Source organism: Ailuropoda melanoleuca, chromosome 15 (assembly GCF_002007445.2).
Source record: "Ailuropoda melanoleuca isolate Jingjing chromosome 15, ASM200744v2, whole genome shotgun sequence".
Classification (NCBI taxonomy): Eukaryota; Metazoa; Chordata; class Mammalia; order Carnivora; family Ursidae; genus Ailuropoda; species Ailuropoda melanoleuca.
This window is the reverse complement of record NC_048232.1, coordinates 1,703,540-1,719,956: the sequence shown is the minus strand read 5'-3', so window position 1 is coordinate 1,719,956 and position 16,417 is coordinate 1,703,540.

Genomic DNA, 16,417 nt, shown 5'->3' with positions numbered 1-16,417 from the left:
TAAACAGGGCACTAACCCATAAAAGAAAACGGTCAGTAAGTAGGACTTCACCAAAATTAGAAAATGTTTGCTCTGCACAAGCCCCTGCTAAGGAGATCAAATGACAAGCTTCTCCACACCTGCAAGCCGTATGACCAACAAAGAACTTGTAACTGGAAAACGTCAAGAGCTTTCAAAACTCAACAGTAATAAAGAAATATTGAAGAAACAGAAAATGGGCAAACAGTAAGAACAGACACTTTTCCAAGAGGGATACGTGGTCATAAGTGAGCGCACGAACATGTTTAACTTCATTAGTCATCAGAGGAGGCAGGCGCAAGCCGTTTTAGCGCGAGACAGACGAAGTTCACAAAATCAAAGGCAGGTGGGGATGCAGAAAAACTAGATGCCTCCCACGTTGTTTTTGAGAAGGTAAAATGGCATGGCCCCTCTGACAGACAGAGAGCTGCTGTATGATTCAGCGGTCACAGTCCTGTGCATTCATCCGAGAGAAATGGAAACTTATGTTGACAGGAAAATCAGTACACAAACGTTCATATAGATTTATGTATACTAAGCCCCAAGCTGGAAAGAATCAAATGTCCTTCAGTGGGTGGATGGCTAAGCAATGTGTAGGTATCCAGCACGCGCAATGACAAGGAATGAGTGTTTGAGGTAAGGGACAGCTTGGGTAAATCTCTGAGTGAAGAAAGAGAACCCATCTCAAAAGATCATACAAGGTGTGATCTCCTGTATGTATTATCTTGAAATAACAATCAGAAACAGAGAGCAGATTAGTGATTGCCAGGAGTTAGGCAAGGAGCAGGTGACTTAAGGTAGGAGTGTATGCAATTTCACTGTAGTGAATGAGCAGTTCAGAACCTTGGTTATGTTGAGTTAAACTAATATGTGGGCGGAAAAGATGCACAAAGGCATAGAAGCACTCCCACCCCGCCACACACACACACACACACACACACACACACACACACGTACACTCATCAAATACATGTAATCCCTGCTGAAATCTGAATAAGGCAACTATTCTAGTTACCAGCACAGCACCCAGGCCAATTCCTGGGTTTTGTATGAAAGTAACGTAAGATTGTTACCGTTGGAAGAATCTGGATCAAGGGCACACAGAAACGTCTCTGTACTATTTTTGATTCTTCCTGTGAATCTGTAATTATTTCAAAATAATAATATTTTTTTAAAAACAAAACATTAAAAAAATTGAGAAGCATCAAAGATATGAAGAAGTAAAAAAAAGATATGAAGAAGTAGATTGAATTATGATCACCTGAAATGAGGGAATACAGCAGCATATTATATAACACTGATATATATACGTGTCATGTACATCACATGTATCTATCATTACTTAAACATATAGTCTCTTGAACTAATTCATAAGGTTGTGAAATCTCTGACCACGATCTTGGGGCCATTCTGTTGTTCTTGGTGAAAGGAAACAAGATTTTAGGGAATGTTTTTCAAATTTATTGTACTTATAAAATATATAATTCATCTAAGATAAATGCAGTGCAAGATAAACCAATTGAAAAAATTAATAAAATTGCTTATTTACATATCCTTCTATTACCTGTTTAGTAAATAAAAGGTCTATATTGATTTTCTTTTATCATACCTGCTATTGATACTTTGCTTCTCCTTCCTTTTTTTGTTGGTCTTACCAAGATTTCATCAATTTTATTAGCCTTTTTGAGAACCAACTTTTGATTTTATGTATCTTTCCTACTGTACATTTTCTCTCGTATGAACTTATGCTCTTATTGTTTTCTTCTATATTATGCATATTAATTTGATATTTTTCTAAGGTCCTGAGGTTGATTCTTAGATTGGTTTCCAAATTTTCTTCCAAATTTTTTTGAGATATATATATATATATAACATATATATAACTTTCTCTGTAAGCCTGGTATATATATATATGTAACTTTCTCTGTAAGCCTGGTTTTTCCTACATATTATTGTATTTTATACATTGCATTTCATTGTATTTCAGTTCAGAATAGTTTCTAATTTCCATAGTGATTGATATTTCATGGAGGGGACCTAGAAAATAGATAACCTGACTTCACTTTCCTTGCTGTCTTGCATGTTCTGCCCTAACCCTGCCCCGATCAAACCCAAGCAGCATGCAGGGGCACAAGAGCACTGCACGTAGAGCACAGAGACAGCCAACCATGGCCCCTGACCAAATGAAGCTCATATATATTTTGTAAATAAAGTTTTACTGACACACAACCATGCCCATTCATTTATGTATTGTCCATGGCTGTTTCAATGCTGCAACGTCAGAGTTGACTGGTGTTGTTAGACACTTTATAGCTCCCAACACTGAACGTACTTACCATCTAGCCCTTTACTGGAAAAGTTTGCTGGCCCCCAATATTGTTTCTGTAGGTCAGCTTTCAAAGGCAAAGGTGGATAGTGAAGCTGGAAAGGCCAACAGAATTATCAAGCACATATGATCTTTTTCCTGAAACATTCTTAGACTTAAGTACTATGGTCTGAATGTGTCTTCCCAAATTCATGTGTTGAAACCTAACCCCTAGGGTGACGGTGTTCGCAGGTGGAGCAGGTTAAGCTCCTTAACATACTGGTACCACGTGTGCTGTTACATTTAGTAACAATACTTCCATTGTTTCATATAGTCCTACTGTGTAGGTTATGCTCTTTATACCCTTCTGCATGCCCTAGCTACCGAGCGGAATCCGGTTCCATCAGTCTGAACAACAGGCCATGGCACTTCTTCTAACGCATATTTTCAGTGACTGTTTTCCTCTTTCTGTTTTTCTAGAGCTGGCTTGTTCAGCCCTCACGTTGGAAGGACATTTCAGTGCACACAGTGTTCCTGGTTGGGTCATCATTTTTCTCAGCACTTCAGTGATACCATATCCATCGTCAGTATTTTCCTTGCTGCTTTAAGGGAATTTATCTTTCATTCTGGCTGCGTTGAAGATTTTCATCCTATCCCTTACATGCTGGTTATTAAATTATTGTCTTTCTGCTCCGAACACTGCCCTCTCTGCTCTGCTCTGCGGCAGGAGGCTGGGGCTGCGCACTGGCCTGTCCCTCTGCCAGGCGGGACCCTGCGATGTCTACACAGGATGGATGGCAGTTGTTTCGTGCGCCATCAGCATTGCTCGGTCAGCCTCCTTAGCGTGAGGGTGGGGGCTGTTCCTTTCTCAGTTTTCTCCGAGTTGCTAAACCAGCCGTAATGCATCCCTCCAAAGAGCTCCTGCGAGGGGCCTCCTCCTCTTTAGAGCCAGTCCTTCCCTGACCTCTGAAGGCAGCCGCAACACCATGCACTGGCCCAGAGGTCTGGGTGCCAGCTTTCTGGGGACCCTCCTCCAACCTTCTACATTCTTACAATTCTCTCTTCCCACCTTGACCGCCAGGCCGCTTTCTGAAGTCCCTGAGTGACACCAGTGACTCCAGTTCTGTCTTTTCAATTCTCTAACATCTATTTACCGAATTACCTCTAATATTAGTAAATTTTCTCAGTTAAAATAATTCTGCCCTGACTGATTTATGTTGTTTTCAGCAAGATAATGTGCCTACCTATGGTTTTCTTTGTATTATTTTTTTCACTTATAAGAAAGCTATTTTTCCCTGACAAGTTTAAATTGGATATTTGATTGTACAAAATTTTGATTTTATACACATTTACACTGCAAAATATTCAATGAAAATATTAGTATTAAACCTAATACATTTTCAATTAATGTGTTTGGTTATTATAAGCAGAAGGTCAGTGCATCATGTAATAAAAATATAAAAACATCTCTTCCCAAATATGTATTACATAATTATTATTGTTATTATGTTTTGTTTTGGTTTGGTTTTTTTGGCTAGAACAATATTGAAAAAAAATAGTACATATCTTTATCTTGTTCTGAGTTTAATGGGATATCTCTATAATAATAAATTATACTCTCTTGGCTTCCAATAGGTGTAATCATGTAAAGATCATTTATATTTTTCTTCTCTTAATTTACTAAAAAGTAGAATTTGTTTCATTATTAGATTTCCTAATGTTGACCATTTTTCTCTTTCTGGAACATATTCTTTGTATATCCTGCTACTCACTTGGCTGTTATTTTGTTTTGGATGCTCCATATTCTATTAAAAATTAAAATTGGCATATATACACACATAAATACAGTGTGTGTAACATACATTCAATATTAATAAGAGCATTATATAAACCACTAAAAATAAACTTGCAAACCCTACTTCTTTACACATAGTGTACATTTTTTTTTAAGATTTTATTTATTTGACAGAGAGATAGACAGCCAGGGCCGTGGAACACAAGCAGGGGGAGTGGGAGAGGANCAGCATTATATAAACCACTAAAAATAAACTTGCAAACCCTACTTCTTTACACATCATGTACATTTTTTTTTAAAGATTTTATTTATTTGACAGAGAGATAGACAGCCAGGGCCGTGGAACACAAGCAGGGGGAGTGGGAGAGGAAGAGGCGGGCTCCCTGCTGGGAGCCCAATGTGGGGATTGATCCCAGGACCCTGGGATCACGCCCTTGAGCTGAAGGCAGAGGCTTCACCAACTGAGCCACCCAGGCGCCCCCATCCTGTACATATTTAAATAATTTAAGAGTTGTTTCCCTAAAGTTTAATACAATTTAAACATAACACAATGTCTACAATCTTGGGTTACAAATTATTATTACCTTTCAAAGTTTTCAATGATTACTGATTTATTCAATATTCATAATTATACCAGAAGTAATATGGATATTTATTTCTCAAAACTTGTTCATTAATTTAGATTTCCTAAGACACGAATGTGAAGTTGTCCACAGCAGTCTCTTTTAGTCTAGAATTTTTAAATTTGTGGTTACATTTCCCCCAGATGTTACTATTACAGCTTATTTCTATGTTTCTTCGTGTCATGACACTGCCAAAGAATGTGCATTTTGTTGTGAGAATGATCTCTTAATACGATTAATGATCTCATTCCCAATTTCTGTCTTTTCTCTTAAATTAATTCCTTTCATTTTGTGGTTGCTGTTGCTTTCTTAAGTTCTTATGTCAAATACTTTTCTTACCATTTTGAGTATTTCTGGTCTTTCATTTCTAGGTTTTCTGTATTTTGACCCTTCCTTCAAGGTTTTTAAAGAGAACATTATTAAAATGAATTCAAAGTGTTTTTGAATTTATTGCTACATTTTGTTCAAAATAGGTAGTTAATTATCAGAGTAACTAGTGGGTTTATTTTCTACTTTGACTAATTAGCTTATTTTTCTTAGCAACCTAGAATATGGTACTTTTTTAAAAAGTTAACAATACTCTTTATTGCCAATTAATATATTTTGACATAAATTCAACAGTACCATTAATCTTTATGTGTTCTAAAATATAACATCAATACAAAGAAAGAAAGGCAGAAAAAATGTTACCAAATCTGTTGAGTTTAAAGATAAGAAAATCAATTTGTCTACATATACTGATAATTATACTTTAACCATCCCAGTTGAATTGCATTTGCATTATCCAAGAGATTTAAAACAAAAGTAAAATTAGTGCTATAGAAATATATATATATAAATATATGTATATATATATATTTATATATATATTTTTTGGTCTTTTTGCCCCTATTGAATGGCAAAAAGCATTGAGCACAGCATCTTCCAAACAGTGCTCCTTAAATCTCTGGTCCCTAGAGATGTTACTCAAGTCAACATTCCGTGACAACCTTGCTGGCATGTACATGTAACATCCCATTTGTCCCTTCTGTACTGTTTCCTTCTCTTCCAGGATATATTTTATTTTCCCGAGGGATTAGGTAATTATACATCCAGTTTCCCGTATTTTGAATCTCATGATCTCTTTATTATTTGCATGGATGACTTATCCAGTACATTGGATTTCTGATTCTCGGTCAACTCACTTCTGAGATCCACACCTTATTCTGTTCGGATCTGCCAGAGAGTCAGCCTGGAGAGTCACGAGACCAGTTCAGAAGCTGGGCCGTGGATGCACAAGAACGTCTGTAACCAGGAGGAGCTGGGGCTGCCTTGGCATTTTCTACACCTTGTCTGACTCTAGACTCGGATTTGCTCTGTGGCTTGTGGCGAAAGCCTGGCTCGCCAGCCCTCCACTCACCATTCTCCCTGGTTTCTGAGACTGACAGCCTTCTCAGGATTGCTCAGACCCGGGCCCCACTGCTGCTTTACGACAGGGAAACACCGTCTGCTAACATTCCTTACGTTTGTTCCTCTCTCAGTCTAAGTGGATCTTCGTCAAGGTTTTCTGAGCCCACCACTGAGGATGAAGGACAAGACAGAGCGAACAGGAACCCTCATACTATGATGCAGAGTTTATCATTTCTTATAAGTAATGTTTCATAAATAATTTTCTGAGTTGGATTATTTCATCTGAAATATCACAGCCATACTTATAATACTTTCTTTCCCTTCTTTACAACATTTTAATTGGTAATAAAAGGGCTGGTATTAACTGTACCAGCGGCCAAGTTTTCCATTCTTTCTCATTTTCTTTGCTTTTTCATTGGGTAAAATACCCATTACATAAAACTTATCATTTGGACCATTATAAGTGTAAGTTCTGTGACATTAAATATTCACAGTGTTGTGTGACTACACTGTTTTCAGTCTTAAGCTTGGTATTGAATATGAATAATCAGGTCAAAAATACTAATTACATCACTTAATAAACTGGTATTTAAATAACTTGATATTAAATATAATCGACTAATATTTTTCACCAATGGTGACAAATAACGACAGCTCCATCCTTACCAAATTACTCTTAATTTATCAGGACCATTAAGCTCTCATCCCACAGGGGGGAAAAGGTGCAATAAATGGATCAGATAGCTATCATTAAACTTCCCTGGTTTTAATTTTTTTATTTACAGGACAGAATTTTATTTTATTTTATTTTATTTTTTTAAGATTTTATTTATTTATTTGACAGAGATAGAGACAGCCAGTGAGAGAGGGAACACAAGCAGGGGGAGTGGGAGAGGAAGGAAGCAGGCTCATAGCAGAGGAGCCTGATGTGGGGCTCGATCCCACAACGCCGGGATTACGCCCTGAGCCAAAGGCAGACGCTTAACAGCTGTGCCACCCAGGCGCCCCACAGGACAGAATTTTAAAGTATTGAAAGGATTTTTTCTGAGATGTTCTAATATCAGTCCCTCAACTTAGAGTTAAGACCCTCATATCTCTTCCTCTTTTTTGCTGATACTTATTTTTCGCCTGGAATGAATATTTTCATTTGGTTATTCTAGGTTAAATATAGCACTAATATTCATAAATCAATCAGCATATCATGACTATCATGGCTGACGGACAAGTAATCACTACTCTCTCTCTGCGGGCTCTGGACTAGGGAGTCTGTGTGCATTCTGCCAGTGAAACAGGTACTGTCCCACTGTAAGAAAAGCGTGGGGATCAGAGGAGAAAAGGAGATCATCTAAGAATCCACGTCTAGAAAATAAGAGAGTGGGGACTTGAACCCATGTATTTGCTACCATGATTCTTATTCCTGACCTTTATGTTAAAAATTATACAGTCATAAATCAAGAGTGATTGAAAAATCAAAATGACATTATAACCATTTCATAACCATGTCTGATCATAGGCTCCAATTGATAGAGGATCTGTTTTGAGGTAGAGAGATTTAGACCAGAAGTGATGGGATTGGAGGAGGGGAGGGAGAAGCCAGGTAGATTACCGAAATGAATAAATGCATATGGCACCCATTGCTTAAGACGTTTTAACAAATACAAAGCCACAAAGTCCACTATTATAATCTTCCAAGTTCTATCATTACAAGTATGTGTGTTTCCTAATTTTACAAGTGTCCAATTATCCATCACTCCGGGTATCATTCCTACATATCCTGGTGGATATGTCCCCCAGCTCATGTATGACACCACCAAAACAGACTAAAAGAATCAGCACATCATTCATTCTACACCTCGGAGGAGAGGTATTTGTTCCTACAATCAAAATATAGGAAAACAGACTGTCAGTTAGCCAACAGAATACCAGTGTTCCTGAAGCCACGGAAATGTGAGAAAAGACGGGTCAAACTGGTGAGCACGGTCGGGCTCATAACCGAGTTTATGCGGAAATAAAAGGTAGGAGAGCAAAGGGGACTAAGGGAAAACTACATGGTGATTTGATTGTCGGTATAGACTTCTGAAAAGGTCCCAAACACTTCTAACGGTGGGACGTGATTGCCATCTAAATTCTCCTCTGCTCACAGCAATGTGCTCCCTAATCTAGTACTTCAGACTCTCTTTACAGAACAAATTAGAAATAAAGCCCCTATATATTTCTTCATCAAGATTAATTACATGAGAACATGTTTTGACTCTGAATGACTGTAATTTTCAGTGATTTTGCCATGTTGTTCATTTCTCTAATGGGAAACAGTCCTTGTCCTGTAGCAAAGCTTCAAGTTCCAAAAATCAAGATGGAATAGCAGAACTGTTGGGCTGTGGTGTGTGTATGTCTGTATGCTGAATAAAGGTTTCAGATAAAATCATGGAGTTAATTTTGATACATGGTCAAACGTATTTCTGGGTTCCACCATTAGCCTACGATGATGTATACAGAGGATAGCCACCCGCACGTACGTCTATCCATGTCTATATCCTCTTAAGTGCTTAAGTTAAAATGTTATGTATATGGCTATATAATTTAAATGTTCTGGTTTTGGCACCAATAAAGAGGTCTGGGAGAATCTTCTGTAGCTAAATATTGGACAGAAGGCTTCTGAAAAATCCAGGGATTGCTGTCGGAAAGCAATTAAGCTGAAGAAATTACATTAGCCGAGAGCAGATGCCGTATCCAACTCAGTTGCCTATTTTTCATGCAGTTGGGCTCGCTGGCCTTTTATTTCCCAATAAACAAAAGATTGACAAACACCTGTCCCTTCCAGAGTCAGGCGAACTTGTTTATTTGAACAGTAAGTAAAACACCAAGAACGATTTCACTCAGCTCTTCATATTCCAAATTCGTTTCTGGTGAAGGTGAAGAGAAATTCAAGGAATTTGGAATGTATATCCCTTTTAGACTGAGCTTCCCCGACATCCTTATACAGTTTTTACTTGGTCTTTTTATTCTAAAATCATTCCAGGGCGGCACATGCTTTGGCAATAACATTGTTCGATAGCAACGACCGAGTTTTCTAGACTCCTTGTGCTTTCTGTCAATGAAACCACCTTTTTTTTTCCTCCTTGAAGTAATCATAATATGAGAAAAAAATCCTGACCATAATTAGAAAGAATTATGTTTTACATTATCACAAAAATAAATTTTTCTAAAAAAAAAAATGTTTGGCTGAAGTAATTTTCTTATGTAATAAATCCATGGAAGCCAACTGTTAAGTACGTTTTTTAAAATTTTGAATTTTATCATTTCAGCAAGGTCTGTTTTTTAGATTTTTTTTTTACCACGCTATATTTTTCTACTTTTCAGATTTTTCATTCCTGCACCATCTCTACAGAAAGGTGTAGGTGACTTTATCTCCGATTTGATACGTTAGCGATGCCTTTCTGTTTTTCAATTTAAGGATTCATTTCACCATATGGTCTGCTTAGCCTGATAAACGCTCTTGCACATTAGGAAATAATTGTAGCTGTGGAAAACCATCCACACCTCCACAGTTAAGGTTATGCCAGGGTTTATGAGCGCTGACCCCTTCTCCAGTTCCAGGAATTTATCTCTGAGCCATCAGTTTGTTTCAAACCTGTCAGCTGGCATCTGTGAACTCCTTGCTATTATGCATGTTGTGCAAGAGATCGTTTTAGGTCACAAGTATGATGGTTTTACTCAAATCCGCTGTTTTCAGAAGTTGAAATAAAGCAAGTATCTATGTGACTTATTCATGGTGTCACAAGTAAAAACAATGATCTCTCAAATTAAAACAGAATTAAGCATAAAACGTTTTTCAAGAGCCTTACTAGTTGTGTATACATTCAACAGCGGACTCTAAAGTCCATGTGGGCAGGAACGCTGCAGCCTACAAACAGAGGCGTATTTTATTCTGTGATATTTGGCTTCTAGTGCAATTATTCTGTCCACTGCGTGGCTGGACGTGCAACTCTCAGATTTTGTTTTTACTCATGTTCAAGCGACTTCAGTCATAAACCTGTACCATCTAAAAAATGTTGTAAAATGTTGTGCATGATAAGAAAAAAAAGCAATAAAAAGCTTTTGAAAATATTCTAACTACCACACTCTCAGTGTGCAGGTCTCCCTATGTATTCCTTCCCTTCTCCTTCACACAAACACGCACTCCTAACTCTCCCTGCCAGACAGTGTGTTCATTCAGGTGCCTGGAATAGCTCCCCAGTCCCATCTACCAATCCCACCTATTTTCTTTAGAGCCTGGCTTTCTTATGACGATCGATAGACCCATGAATTATAATTAGCCATTTGTTACCTGTCTATTGAATATATATATATGACCCCTTTTATGCCAGACCCTTTTCCAGACGATGGCGTCCCTCAAGAATCAGATGTTCTGGTGTTGAAGATAGGAGAAAAAAAATAAACAAATGCATACATAATATTTCACCCAAAATATTTTCTGTTTCTACTTTATTAAACACAGTGATGATTAAAATATAAATTAGTATTTTCCAGCCGAGATAAGAACTTAGAAGACTTTTAACCCAAAGTCCTGTTTGACTTTCAGAAACAGCATTACTCTATTTACGTTACAACTATGTTCAGTCATTACCCGAAGTTCACATTGTTTGATTTATTTTCCTGTGCAGCATTTTGTGCATAAGACTAAATTAAGCGAACAGGTTGGGTGTTCCAAAATTTAACGGAGAAACTCAAAATGTGCATTCAAGGAAACATACAATTTTGCTGAATATTTATAATATATACAACTGTACTTTAATAGTAAAAAAAATGCTTGGGATTCAAAAAGTGTCGTCACTAATTTTGACTATTTTTAAGTCATATGACATATGATACGCATATGTCATATGACAGGTATTTGTAAGTCTGAATGAAAATAATCTTTCATGGGGGCGCCTGGGTGGCACAGCGGTTAAGCGTCTGCCTTTGGCTCAGGGCGTGATCCCGGCATTGTGGGATCGAGCCCCACATCAGGTTCTTCCGCTGTGAGCCTGCTTCTTCCTCTCCCACTCTCCCTGCTTGTGTTCCCTCTCTCACTGGCTGTCTCTATCTCTGTCGAATGAATAAATAAATAAAATCTTTAAAAAAAAAAAAAAGAAAATAATCTTTCATGGTTAGCTGACTCCGCTGACCAGCCGGTTCTGCATTCCAATAAGACCCCATACTGCGGGCCACTCACGTGCACACCTGTCTCCTGGAGATACAACACGCTTGGTGTGTGTGGGAAAAATGCCACAAAGAATCCAACTGATAGTAACAGTCACAGAGGCAAAGACAATATCAAAGGTTGTAGGCAATCTGTGGTCCTTTGCCAGGAAATAGAGATTTTTGATAAATTTAGGGACAAAATCTCAACTAACTCACCAATGAATAGGGATTAATTCACTGTGTACTTAGTGGAATAAAGGAAATTCAGTACACAAAGCTGTAACTACTTAGAACAAGTATTATCAAGGTTGAAAGGGCGGTTAAGTGTGGGGTAAAATACATAAGAGAAACAAGAACAGATGGAAAAATGTTCAGGGTAAACCGGAAGCACATGCAGGATTGTAAAGGAGTGTGGGCAGCTACTGGTTACTTGGAAATGTTAAGAAACACCTTCCTTTGCATAATGAGTGTGTCAAACAGTAACCACAATAAAAACAGAAACAACACTAATACTAGTAATAGTAAAGTATATAATGACAGCAACACCTTGCACACACCACTGTTCCAAGCACCCCACAGGGATGAATCCACAAAACGACTCATGATGATGGAAATACGAGCACCTGCTATTTTAGTGATGTACATCTGGGAGAAGTATTTATAACGCAAGATCCCGTCATCGATGGTAGCCGTGCTCGCAGCGCCTGGTGACAGGGCATCCGCTGTGCTGCTCATTCTACATGGGTTCCACCACCAAACCCTATGACAACACAGTCTAGTCCAAACTGCACAGGCCACTGCACAGGTCAGCCTTCATGAAAGAGTGAAGGGCGTGCACGGTACAGGAGCCCCACGCTAGGTCGGGCCGCTCAGCGATCCTCGTGGCACCTGCGTCTTTCTTCACCTGCTCCTCAGAGTTTCATCACTTCTTTTTAAGTGTTCGAATAATTCCTCACTCCCACCTTTCTATGAGCTCCATAAAGAAAGGGGATGTGTTTGTCTTGCCATCATGGCATCACCAAAATCTAGTGAAAGACCCAACACATTTTTCTTTTACCATCTTAACCATTTTTATGTGTAGACTTCAGTACTTAACATGTTCACGCTGTACAGCAGATCTCTAGAACTTTCTCATTTTGCAAAACGGAAACATTCTACTCATTAAATATTACCCTCCACTCTCCCAGTCCACGCCGACCACTTTATGACTTTCCATTTCTGACTTTGAGTGCTTTAGATATAGCGTGTGGACTTTTGAGACTGGCTTATTTCACTTAACATAAAATGTCATCCAGGATCATCTATGGTGTAGCATGTGTCAGGAATTCCTTCTTTTTTAAGGCTGAATTGTATGTATGGACCACATGCTTTTATCCATCCATCCATCAACGGACAGTTGGGTGCTTTCCAGCCTCTTGGCCATAGTGAATAACGCTGTGATGAACGTGGTGTGCAAGTATCTTCTGAGATCCTGCTTTGAATTCTTTTGCATATATATCCAGAAGTGGGATTGCCGGCTCACGTGGTAATTTCACATATAATTTTTTGAGGAATGTCCATACTGTCATCCACATGGCTGCACTATTTACACTCCCACCAATGGTGCACAAGCATTCCAGTTTCTCCGCATCCTCGCCAACACTTTTTTCCCATTCTTTTGATAGTGGCCGTCCTAAATGGGTGTGAGGTGAGATTTCATTGTGGTTTTGGTTTTCTTGTCCCTACTAATTGGTGATGATGAACATCTTCTCATGAGTTTGTTGGTCATTTGTGTATCTTCTTGGGAGAAATGTCTAATCAAGCCTTTGCTCATTTTTTAACAGATATATTTGTGGTTTTGTGTTGTTCAGTTATAGTTCCTTATACGTTATGCATATTCACTCCTTATCAGATATATGATTTGGAATATTCTCCCCCATTCTGTAGGCTGCCTTCTCACTCTTGACTGTGTCCTTTATGTTTAAAAAAGGCTTTGAGCTTTATGTAGTCCAACTTTATATCGTTGCTTTTGTTGATTGTGCTTTTGGTGTTATACTCAAGAAATCACTGCAAGACTGATGTCATAAAGCTCTTCCCACGTGGTTTCTTATAGTTCTAGGTCAACAACCCAACATGAGTAATTTTCACATACAGCGTAAGGTAAGGGTCCAACTTCATTCTTTTGCATATTCTGGATATCCGGTTCTCCTTTCTTTCCCACGGCATTAGGACTGGTTTTTCACGAGGTTAACCAGGGTCTGTAGATCTGAGCTTCCCTCAGACTTCAGTCCTGACTGACCAACGACATGTGCGGAGAAGTGATGCATGTAATTTTTGAACCCTGTCCCTGTGGGAGAGCTCTTTGTCCTCATCTTTTACTGTCCACTGTCCCATGGCACCATGAACACTGGAGATAAAGCCCACTTTACCCAGAGGACAAAGGCCACTCACCAAGAGACAGCAAGGAAGAAAGACAGAAAAACCCGGGACACTAGATTATGTCACTGTTGGATGTGCTTCCTGCTCTGAGCAGCCTACCTTCTACACTCTGAAGGAAATAAAATAAATTTATAATTTTGGAGGAATGGGGGTATTATATATATTAGCCTGAACCCCCCCCCCAAGTAATGCAGAAACTGGTATGTGGAGGTGGTATATCGACACTATGAAAACCTAGACTATATGGCATTGCCTTGGTTTTGACAGAAGGAACAGCAAAGACAACCTTTAACTCTAGAAAATTGATTATCCAGGTGATGCTATACCATTTTTCTTAGTATAGCCTGAAATGCAATGGAAGGCAGAATTCCTCTCTATTGAACTTATAGTTCTGGGGAAAAGAGCAGAAACATCAAAATAACATTTTTGTTTTGCCCTTCATTACTCTTTGACAAGATACTGGGCCAAAATTAAGTAAGACAAGAACCAGCTGGTTTGAAAGCACAGATGGAATGAAAATACTGTTTTGCTAACAGAACTTCTCTCACCCTCTGGTCAGAAAACAAAAGAGGAATTCCATACACTTAGGGACTCTGACAAGACCATATACTTAGTGTGGCTACTTTTTACTTCTGGAACAGAAAACCTACCGAGTTCTTGAAGGAATTTATTGCAACAGAAGCTGCAACAATGCTTCCTAAAACAGCGTGCGACAGATTGATTCCTAAAGGCGATCCACGGGCCCCGAGCCTGTCGCGTCAGGAAACAGGCTGCGGGAACAGTGCAGCCCCGGGTGGAATCGTCATCTGCAGACAGCAGACTGTGGGGCAGTCGCCAGTGTCCTCAAGCACCCACCCTGTTCTTCTCCCTTACAGAGTTCGCTGGGCACACAGGCACATCCACCACCAGGATGACAGAGCACCGGGGAGAGGACGCAGGGTCCCTTCCCCATGTCATGGACACAGCTGCCTGTCCTCACGGGGCTACTGGACTCACGACTCGTGAGACTCAAAGCCACTTAGAGTTTGTGCGTCACTGCATTGTGGGTCTTTTGGAGACACTGATGTTTAGTAATGTCTCATTTTTATCTTATAAAAAATTTCTGTAGAAACTGGCTCTATTTTTGGACATTAATATTTGTTCCACTGATCTGTCTGTGCATGTACATGTTACATATTTTTAACTTGTGATAGCTTTGTTTTATATACATTACAACTTATGCAGATTATTCTTTTATTTTTCTTGTTTCCCATAGTTTTTTCTTTCTTCTTGCAAGTATGAAATTTGCTAAGGTTTATGAGAAAATACAAAGGAAGTGATTTTTTATAAATTTTATTAGAATTTATAAATTGTACAAAAAGACTTAGGAATCAGAAATATCTTTGATATTCAGCTTTATACCCATGAATAGGGTGTTTTTCATTTATTCAAACTCCACCAATTTTTGTCTTCCTGATCACACAAATTTTTTTTCTTTCATTATATGTTATAATGGTGGTGTGCACAGATTAAGTTATCCTTCTATATCTTGTCTAGGTGTTTAAATATATTGGCATAAAACTGTTAATAATGTGAACTTATCATCAGTTGTAACATCTGAAGTGCTCTCTTTTTTTAACGTGTGGCATGATTTATTTGCTTCATTTCACTCTTTTTAAAAATTAATCCACTTTACTAACAGCTCTAGAAAATGTATTACATTATCCTCTTTCTTAATTTATCAACTAATTTCATTACACTAGTTATGCACATTTATTGAAAAAAAAATTGAGATATTCCAGTTAAGCAAAAAACAAAATGAAACAAAACAAAATGAAAAACCAGTCACCTGTGATCAGGACATCTGGAGATAAAATCTGTTAACATTCTTAGGTGTGAATGTAAGTGTGTATGTGTGGGATAAGTTTTTATTAAGAATATATTTCCTAAATCTGATTTTTAGAAACATTGTATTTATTTACAAATTTGAGAGAGAGAGAGAGAGAGAGAGCACAGGAGGAGGGAGAAGTGGCAGGCGGAGGGAGAGGGAGACCCAACTCTCTGCTGAGCAGGGAGCCCGATGTGGGACTTGATCCCGGGAACCTGGAATCATGACCTGAGCCAAAGGCAGACGCTTCACCGACTGAGACACCCAGGCGTCCCTCCTAAATTTAATTTTAATAGTTACTTAACATCCCATCGTAGGAACATAATTTACTCAGTGAATTTTTAATCCTACTTGGAGGATTTAACTATCTGCAATCACAATTTCAAATAATATCACAGTGAATGCTGTCATAGAAAAACACAGATGAGATTAATCACGTTGCTAAGTTACAAGAAAATAAGCCAATTTGGAATTTAATGGAAATTTAATTGAAACTATAGTGTAAACTTGGAGGACCCTGTTACTCGGGCACTCCTGGTGTTGCTATCCTGAAACACGGTACTTCTCTTTTTATTAGGAAATTTTTTTGCGTATGACTCCCCAGTGCTTGATGTCAGCATGTTTCTCTTGTTTCTTTTTTAATTACTAGAATTTAGGTGAGGTTTCTTTTCATTTTACTAGCCGATAAACACAGTTTATTTTAAACACTGATACTTCTCCCACTGTCTTTTTCCCTCTCTTTCTCCCATCTACCTCCTTCAAGGGTTATTCTTTTTTTTTTTTTTAAAGATTTTATTTATTTATTCGACAGAGATAGA